Here is a 10,023-nt window from a genome sequence, read left to right as displayed (position 1 = left end):
AGTAAAAGGGGATCCAATGACAAATATTTAAGCAAAGTAAATCATTATCCTGGCATTTTAAATAAAAGTTTTTACAAAATCAATATGCAGCCATGAGCTGTTGACATATCAAATGTGAAAGTGAATTCCAATGAGGGAAATCTGCCATAAAGAATAGATTTTACTCTGACATGCGTGAAGGAAACACAGATGTTCAATCAGGATAAATGTGAAGAAAGGCAAAAGAAATAGGAACTGCTGTTCTGCCCAGTATCATTTCCTCAGTCATAAAAGCAATGACTTAAAGCAACACCTTACTGTTTGTGACACTCTGTAGCCTACTGAACTGACCAGCCAAAGCTCATGGCCTTCAACTAAAACACAGTCATGTTCATAATCCCTGAAAGAAACCAAGAATAAAAATGATTTTGACTATGTTATCAAGCATCTCTTCACCACGTACAGATTGTATATGTACAGAAGCATCCACAAAGATTTCTTTCTTGACCATATCAGTATCAAAAAAGGAAAACTTTCCCAGAACATTATTTTTGCCTTGTATGCAATCTGAGTAATTACCAAAGGAAATACCTTCTCATTTTTTTTTATTTTACATTTATCTTGAAAAAGCAGAAATTGTTAAGGCCACCGGTGTTTCACTAGCCTCTAGGGTATTGCCCAACAGCACTGTTTGTCCCAGGAGCATGCAGGCAGTGATGAAGCTCCCCCACCTCGCCCCACCACTCCAGGGGACAAGATTTCCCCAAATCCAGCCTGAGCCCCCTGGAGCTGCGATCACTTGTCATGGCCGAGAAGAGCTTGGCTCTGACCTCTGTAATGCAACAGGAGCCTGAAAATGCTGACATGACCCCAGTGTGTTCTTTAGTAATTCGTTCTATTTTTTTTCCTTTTGCATTTGAGTGGATTCTTTATAAATGTATAAACAAAATAGGATGACTTTTGTTGCTTTTAGCTTTCAGCACACAACTCAGAAGGCATTCCTGATACATTAGCACCATTTCTCTACCCTTCTTCTCTTTAGCCCCATGCCCTGAGCACCATTATTGTATTGTGCAGCACTTTTCAACACTGCGTAAAGAACAGCAAATGAATTTACCTTAATGAATAGTAAATCCGACCTTCAACTCCCTTCTCCTTTATCCAAGCTAAAAGCGTTACTGACATGAACTGATTTTGAGGGGAAAGCAGAGAAAAGTTTTTAATTTGTTACAATGGACTTCAATGGGGAAGTTAAGGATTTACTAGACAAAAGACTAAGACTCAGCTAACCCCAGCTGAATGCCTCTTTCTGTTCATTTTCCTTTTGTGTTGCAACTGCTAATGGTGCTAAAAGAAAGGCCCCTGTGACCGATGTGCCAGCTCATTCACATTATTGAAATCAACGCTCTGAAATGCAGTCAGCATCAACTGAGCTCTGGGCAAAGCTGCAAAGCAAATCAGCATCTTTCCTGTGCAAAGCTCTATTTGCCGTCAGTCTCAGCCTGGTTTTGGATAGAGCAGAACATTTACAAAAATGTGCATGGATTATATGGTTTGTTTGCAACCCACGCTGCCTGGAAAACATCAAAACAGCTAAATACACAAGTACTAGAACTAAGCAAACTGTGAACGTGGAAAACAGATTTGCAGTTTGAGTGTGAGCTGGGAAACAGGCTTGGATCTTGCCTTCATTTTAGGGAAAGTTCAGTTCTTGATTCAGATATGAGACCTACCAAATTTGCACACTTCCCCAGTGAGTTCGATTGATAGTGGCCCACCTGAAGTATTTTGGAGAGGTGTCCTGTACTCTGAAGGATGGCAGCTCTGTGCACCCAGCTCCCACAGCCTCTCCTTGCAGCCCGTACACCAGATTTATCACCAGTTATACAGATACAGACTGCCCTTGTTACTGTAATCCTGATGTACTTCTTCCTGTGCTGCAGACTTTGGGAGGGCAGAACAAATATCTGTCTTCATTTTAGCTCTGAAGTGATCTAAGAATGAATTTGCTTCTCCTCTTGTGTGAGGGCATTGGCAAGTATAATAATCTCTCTGGTTTCCTAAAGCCTCGTCATCTCTCAAATGTAGATGAGAAGAAAGTTAAACTTCACAAAATAAGGCAGTAAAGAGAAAAAGAAAAGTGACCCAGCAGTGAGTTACTATTTCCCATGGGGAGGGAAAAAAAAAAAGAGGCTGACAGAGTTAACTAGTCCAGACTGGAAGGAGATTTTGAATGGAACTTAAATTACCTTGTAACTTCTTGAAGGCCATGAGAAATATCTGTAAAATGGCCTCCTTACATCCACTGGCAGGTAAAAGTTAAAGTGGCATAGTTTTTCCTTATGATAATGTAGGTGATCAATGCTTTTTTAAAGGTAATACTATTTAGGAGAAGCAATGGAAAATGCAGAAGGGATTTAAAATTAGTATCATAAGGACAATTTACTGCCTTATGATTGAGAAAAAAATGCTACCAGAGTACATTTTATTTACTGAACCTATTAAAAAGGTGGTTTGGTCATGAAGAAAATCTGTCTTAGATGACTGTTGTAATTTTAGAAAGCTGCTGACCAGCCATGACTGTACATCTGCTGAATACATTGGCAAACTGCCCCTGTCTCCAGTTCATCCGGACTGATTTAACGAGATGCGGCTCCGAACGCAGTGTGGTACAGTTGGGTTTGTTTCACACTGATTCCTGATGCTGACTATTCTAAAGCTCTTTCAAAGCTCTTCTGTTCCTCTTTTCATGCAGGGATGAATGGCACTGGGTAGGGAAAGTCACGCTGTCGGCACTCACTGTAACACCCCTGCTGTCTTGTCCAAGAAGCTTGGTTGTAAAAGTGTGCTGTGGGCTTCTTACCTGCCTTCTCTGGTTAGGAGTAGAAGAACAGGGCACAGGACCAAAGCATCCTGTCTCAGGTTACTCAGTATCTGCCATCACAGGAAGGCAAAGCGCCTCATTCCTCTCACCAAGCTTGCTAAATTTATCTTGAGGTCAGCCAGGTCATTTACATTTACTTGTGCAAGGCCGGTCCCAAATTTGCCCCTTCCCAATGAGAAACCTCCTAACGTTCAGCCCACATTCACTTGTGTCCAGCTTACATCCCCCAGCCCAGCCTCTCCTGAGATGGGCACCATCCCAGATGTGCACCAATGTGACTGTGGATGGCCAACACTCCTATACAGCTTTCCAGATGCAATCACAGCAGTCCCTGCTGTGGGTAGCATTAATCTTTCCCTATCTCTATTGCTAACGTTTCTTCTGACCTAACTCAAACTCGCATTTGCCGTTACACGGTCACGCCGCACGGATGGCTCACAGCTGCCTGGAGATCAGCTGGTCTGTTCAAGCTTTTCTCCCCCTTTATTATTTTGAGCTTATGAGTGTATGGGAGAAATCCCAATCCGTTGTTTGCTGCAAGAGCGCAATCTTTCACAGCTGAACTTTGGCCCGCCTCCAACTGATTGTTCTCTGCACATGGGTCACTGCCAACCTTTGTGCTGCTAGCAAACTTCATTATTACAGTCTTCTGTTTTTAAACTGATGGATCACTGGAAGTATTACATGTGACCAGGGCTAAGACCAGTCTTTGAGAAGCCCGCTGGTATCATTCCTTTGAGCTAGTACTATAGCTTTAACAGTAATGCTCTCGGTCTGTCACCTGTACCCACCCACATTTTCACTTCCTTAATAATTACCCTATATGATACCATATGAAAACTATAAAGCCGATAAAATATTTTTTCAAGTTATTCCATTTTGAATATATCTTAATTATTCTTTCCTTCAAAATTTATTGAAGAACAGGCTACAGAGGGCAGAAGAACACATCTCCTAAAGCTGTGTTGACTTTTGCTTGAAATATACTTTTTCTGATTCCTCAGGCATCCAAGGCCAAATCCAGTCTGAGAAATTACTAAAAAATGTTCCCACTGCATTACTTATTATACTTGCCAAGTCTTCCAGTATTCACTATTCTAACTAGTCCCTTGCCTTAAGCAAATTAATATCTTTGATGTTTTTTTCTGCCTTCTATTTGGTGAAAATACAACCCAGAAATATATCTTTTATCTTTTATACCTTTTGTATCAAGCATACATCTACATTGTGAAATTTCTCTTCTCCTCTTGCTTATGTGTAAAAAGAAACTTTTTATTTTGACTCTTTTGAAAAAACCAACTTGGCTGGGTTTTAAGAGTTTCTGAATTTATCTCTGCCTTTTTCAAACTCTGAGCCATTCCATGGCCTCAGTGTATTTGCTATATGGGATCACACTGCTCAAGAACTGGAAGGGCTTGACCTGCTCCCGTAAGACAAGCCACATAATTATGGGCTTGCCATGCTGATCTAGTTGCCCACAGAGGGTGAAGCCACACTGCAAGACCAGAAAGTCTGCTTGAAACAAGGTCAAACCACTTAAGATCCCAAAGGTTTCTATATTATCTGGGAGAACAAGCCATGTGATGTACAGTCCCATTGCGACACAGCTGTACAATCAAGCTCTGTAAGTAATGTAATGCCAGAAGAAAGAGACCTGAGCCATGATCCCAGGCATGTCATAACACTCCGGGGTTCAGAGAGCACTATGCTCCCCATACGTGACCAAACCAGACTGATATCCCAATTGCTGGGCATAACTGAAAAAGCAGAGTGGCAAGAGGCCATGAGAACTGAGATGTAAGCACAGCTATAGAGATGTAGGCTGACTCAAGGTTAATTGAGGTCAAAACTGGCCTTGTCCATCAGCAAGCAGACAGTGGCTCCACCCTAATTATATGCCATTAAATGAAGCAGCCGGATGGAAAAGTAGGCCTCAGGGAGCTCTGGGAAAAGATTCTGATCCCAGCTTTAAGGAGATCATACTGTGAGCAGCTCTAAAGCAGCCACCCTTCACAATGGGAGTGAGGGAGTGGAAAGGTGATCTCCAGAACAAGCAGCCTGGTTGTAGACCTCCCGCTGACCACTGCTGACACGTTGCAGTGCTGCAAGTCCCACACCAGAATGGCACACAATTCAGAGAGCAAGCAGCTTTATTAGGAGCTATTATTAGGATCTATTCCTTTCTCCATTAGGATAGAATGGATGAGATCTGAACTCGATCCTTTCTGTGGAAAGCAACAATTACTGGTGCATGTATCCTTCTTTTTCCAGTTCTCAGATTGCTAACCAAAATGTGGTATCAGCTAAGGAATATCCCATCTCTTTCCATATGTACTTTGTCTTCACATGCACGGAAGACAAAGGACTCCCTGAGAAGAGAAATTGCTTCTGAAAAGCCCACACTCTCAAAAGAAGCAGAGAGGATCTGTTGGCGCCACCAGATTAAAGCAATTTTGCACTTAGGATACAAATACATGAGTCCAAATTGAGCACCATTCTGCTGACACATCTTTGCACTAGAGCAAGGACATGATGCCACCTGACAGAGGATCAACAGCTTGGGTTTCTAGACGCCGCCATCTCACCCAGCAGCAGCAGAAACTCAGCTTTGCTTGGTGAGTACAAACACAAGCAGCTACATGTGAGCCAGCAAAGATCACAGGGAAGAGGGTCAGCCACCTCATTGGAGAAATAAAAGTAGCTCAGTTATCACTGACATTAACAGAGTGCACAAGAAGCTGACAAAGCTAACGTGCCAGTGCCCCGTCTTTAAGTGTGAAGCCATGACTCAAACACAGGCTGAGCTGCTCCAAGCCAGCACCCTGCCTGCTCTGAGTCTTCACCCCATCACCTCATCTTTCTGACCCGTTTTATGCCGTATCAAACTCCCCGTCATCTCATCTCTACTCTACCGTCATCTCATCTCTACTCTACCCTCATCTCTACCCTTGGTCACGTCTCCTGTTCTGACCAAGAGCCAGAACGGTAACATACCTCCTGTAAATACCTGGGCTACTGCCTGTGCCTTGGCATCTGAGCCCAGGCCTGCCCAGCAGCCCCTCCACTGCTGCTAAAAGTCAACGAGAGCACAGCACATTCCCAGGGTTCATCCGGCTGAATAAGATAGAATTGGGTTGTTTGGAGTATGCAGTGTGCTTCGATCTTGTTGTGTTTGCTTTCTGCCTTCAGAAGTTGAATTGATTCCATTACTTACAGAGAAGAAATAATTAAACACAGAAATGAATAGAGGGTAGCTTTCTACTCTGAGCTATCTCTGCTGAAGCCTATGCAAAACTTATTCTGAAGATGACACCCAATGGTGAGGGCAGAGTGTCCAAACAGCACCGCTTCCAGGACTGTGAAGCTCGAAAGTTGACAACAGCTTCTCTTCTTCTCCTAAAAGCCATGGCTGGCAGCCAGCAGGAAGAGATTCTTTCTTTGAGATCTGTTCCTCAAAATTAATGAAGACGAAAGGACAGGTTGTACAAGAAAGAAAGAGGAACACAAAAATAAGAGGCCGACGTATTTTCCCCTGTGGACTGTGTAATTAATAGTATTGGTTTTAAAAGTGCTATAAAGAAAGCTGAAATGGAGAACCAACCCTCACTTCTACAGCCACAGGCAGTGAATTCTGTGCTATTTGAATTATCTGAATGTTCAGACTGTTAATGGGAACAGTTCCTTTGCTCCTAAAAAGAGCAGCTAATAACATACAGTTAAATGGGGACATATTAAAATATGCTTTCCCCACCCTTTGGCTGCTTAAGAAATATATTGGCATTAATGGTAATTACAGGCCGTCAAAGCACTGAGGAACAAGGCTTTATAAGGAACAAAGTGTTTTCAGAAAAGGTTAATGCATTAACTTACTCAGTTGCATTTTGAATACAGCTTGGTTTGGAAATTGATGTGCCTGTAAGGAAAATCCATAGCAGAAATAAGGAAATTATGCAGGTCAGTTCTTTGAAACTGATTTGACTGCACTGCAAAAGAACAAAAAATGCTAGGGAATGGAAATGTGACTTACGAATTAACCACCCACAGCATCATCATACTTGAACCTGTAAAGAAACAATGTGAGAAAGATAAAGAACAAAGGAGATAACAATTTGATATGGTTATAAAAGCATTTGGAGCAGGCATAATTATATATTTTTTTCTTATTATTTAAACATATAAAAGACAAAGAAGGATCTAAAAGGGATATCACAATACTTATGGAGGATGAAAATGGTAACTTGGCTGCTATGGAAATGCTTTGTCCAGAGTTTTGGGGTATGAACTGGAGCTGTTTTCAGGAGAGATGTGATAAAAAGCTTTGAAGGAAGAAAAGCGATATTTTCAGCACCTGAAGTGAGGCTGCAATTGACTAAGTGGCATCAGATGGTTGGTAACTACACAATTTCTAACTCCCTTGGCCAGTTGGTCTCTGACACGTTGTGGGGCTATCTGAGCAATTATGTTCACATACCTTGACTTAGCTGCATAAGCACTAAGCATCCAAACCATATGGTCTTACTTTATTTCTGAAGGTGCCAAATGCCTTGCACAGAGGTTCTGAGAAGAGCTCAGCTTCATGTGCAACTGTCTAAATAATGCCATACTTTCAGCAGAGAGCAGCCTCAGACATCTCCTGTGTGATCCCATGAGCAGATTTTCAAAAGAACAGCGTGGCCCACCACAGGGAAACCAACAGGCCACAGAGGCCGCTACAGACACAGACTTCAAATATGGAACACTGTAAAAGGAAATCTTCCCCTAAACGTTCTCAAAAACATACTACAAAGGGGAAATAGACGTGGCTTCTCAAAGAATACGGTATTGATAAGATTTTCCCGAACAGACACATAGAAAAAAATCCTTTGAAAGACATCCAAAATACACAACCGATCAATTCAATGGGATATTTCCAGAGGAACAGGAGTGATAGGAGCATGTTAGAGATCACGGTCAGGGGTAACTGTCTTCACTATGAATTCAAGTCATAGAGTTTCCTTTCCAGAATGGAAACTACCACCACATATTAGTTTTTATTTAATCACACTTGAAATTAACACTCTGTATTTTCAAACATCTAAAAGATCTAAACATTTAAGTGATGTTCCTCACTGGAACAGGTTGCTGAGAGAAGCTGTGGATGCCCCATCCCTAGAAGTGCTCAAGGCTAGGCTGGGTGGGCCTTTGGGCAACCCGATCCAGTGGGAGGTGTCCCTGCCCATACCAGGGGGTTGGAATTAGATGATCTTTAAGGTCCCTTCCAACCCAAACCATTCTGTGATTTTATGAATCTATGAAAAGAGCTATACTAGACAAAATATCAAAACACTTTTATTTGTCCCACCGATTTTGATTACCACTGTGTTATACAGTAGGCATTTTTTTTAATAACTAGTTATTAGCCTCACCTTCAACAAAATTACATTTTCCATGTTTAATCTGAGCCCTCTGCAACACATCTCCATGACCAGTGAAATGCCTGTGAAATCATGAAGTTTGTTTATCTGCTGAATGTGCTAGCAATTAAAACAGGGCACAGTGGGTGTTCCACCTTACTGGGGAGATCATCTTCTGAATCACCGTGGGATTGTTTGACCTTTTTAATACCCTTAGTGTAGCTTGAAAACAGCAGGAGGGTCTTGCTGATACACGTAATGATAGAAACTGGTATGAAGAACACTGGTGTAAATTAGCATTGGGCATGAAAACACTCCTGAGAATATTTTAAAAGTGACATAAAACTCTAGGAACTGACCATATTGTGTGTGGAACTGGAAACATATTGTTAGGTTGGTAAGCATTTGTTCAAAACTATCTTGTGTGTTCTGACAATCAGACTCAGCTCCTCTCTTCTGAAGCTGACGTTGGTTTGAATATTCCTGATCTCTGAAAAGAAGACAGAAATTTAACTTAGCTCGCAAATGCCAAATCTAGCTGCCCGTCAGCACTGTACTTACTTGGTGCTTTACTACAACTGGATAGGGATCCCAGTAGCTGCGTCAATCTGTGCAAGGCTCAGAAGAACAGGCTATGACCAGCAACAGAAACAGTCAAGTGCCGTGCACTGTGGCCGAGACACAGCTGAAACAGAAGCCCAACCAGAATAACTGGGTGCATTGCTTCTCAAGTAAGATTAATTTGCTGACAGTTGACATGCTCGCTGCTAGGTTTTAAGAGATCACAAATCTGATCCCTTTTTAGATACGTCTCTGTGAAACACACAGAACAGAATCCTTGCTGTCAACAATTTTTACTATATGCCCTAGAGGTCTCCATTTCTGCTTGGTGAAAAGTAACCTTTCACACTCAGGAGGCTCAAGCCAAAGACTTCAACAAGGTGATTTACCTTGCAATACTGTTTCTTTTCCCAAGGCCACCAAGAATCCTGTTAACTAGCCCTGCACAGTATCACTGTGCGACAGCTGTCAAAGCTGGTTTAACAGATAGCCCGCAACTTAGCCCTGAAGCTTTAAAATACCTACCCCTGTATATATACCTAGCTTTAAAATACCTTACCCCTATACTTTTCTTTCCTCTTTCTCTATCAGCTATAAAGGCATTGCCTACACTGTGTGAGCCTTTGCATACGATTGCACTAACATTTTGTTTTGGTTATTGATGCAGTGGGAGACAGGTCGGGTGACAAAGAAAATTCCCTAGTGGAATGAATACCCCACGAAAATCAATCTACTCAGTGAAAATTCTCAACTGCGGTACGCGACATCCTGACTGTGTAGGCAGGGAGGGAAGAGCAAAGAGGCTCTGCCCGAGCTGTTTCACAGCCCGATGTGTCACTCGGGCTGTTGCACGGGATGCCTCCCTCTGCTCTCTGCGTCCCTGCGCCCCGCCGGGCCCGCCGCCGCCGCGGGGATTGCAGCCCCCTCCAGCAGCTTTCCGGACACGGCTCCCGCCTGACACGCCGCGCTTCTCGAAGCCCTCCGCTGTTCCGCAAGCCGCGGAAACGCCTTCGGGTTAGACGGACTCCCGCGGGGAAAACTGAAAGCCTGCCGCAGAGACACGCCGCGGTCCCGAGGGCAGGCGCCCGCCCGGGACGAGGCGGCGGCCCCGAGGGGAGCCTCCGCCTCCGCCGGCCCGGCCCCGGCGGCCCGGCCCCGTCCCGCCGCCAGCCCCCTGAGCCGGGGCGCGGCGCCGGGGGCGAGGGG

Source organism: Anser cygnoides, chromosome 7 (assembly GCF_040182565.1).
Source record: "Anser cygnoides isolate HZ-2024a breed goose chromosome 7, Taihu_goose_T2T_genome, whole genome shotgun sequence".
Lineage (NCBI taxonomy): Eukaryota > Metazoa > Chordata > Aves > Anseriformes > Anatidae > Anser > Anser cygnoides.
This window is presented reverse-complemented; position numbering follows the sequence as displayed.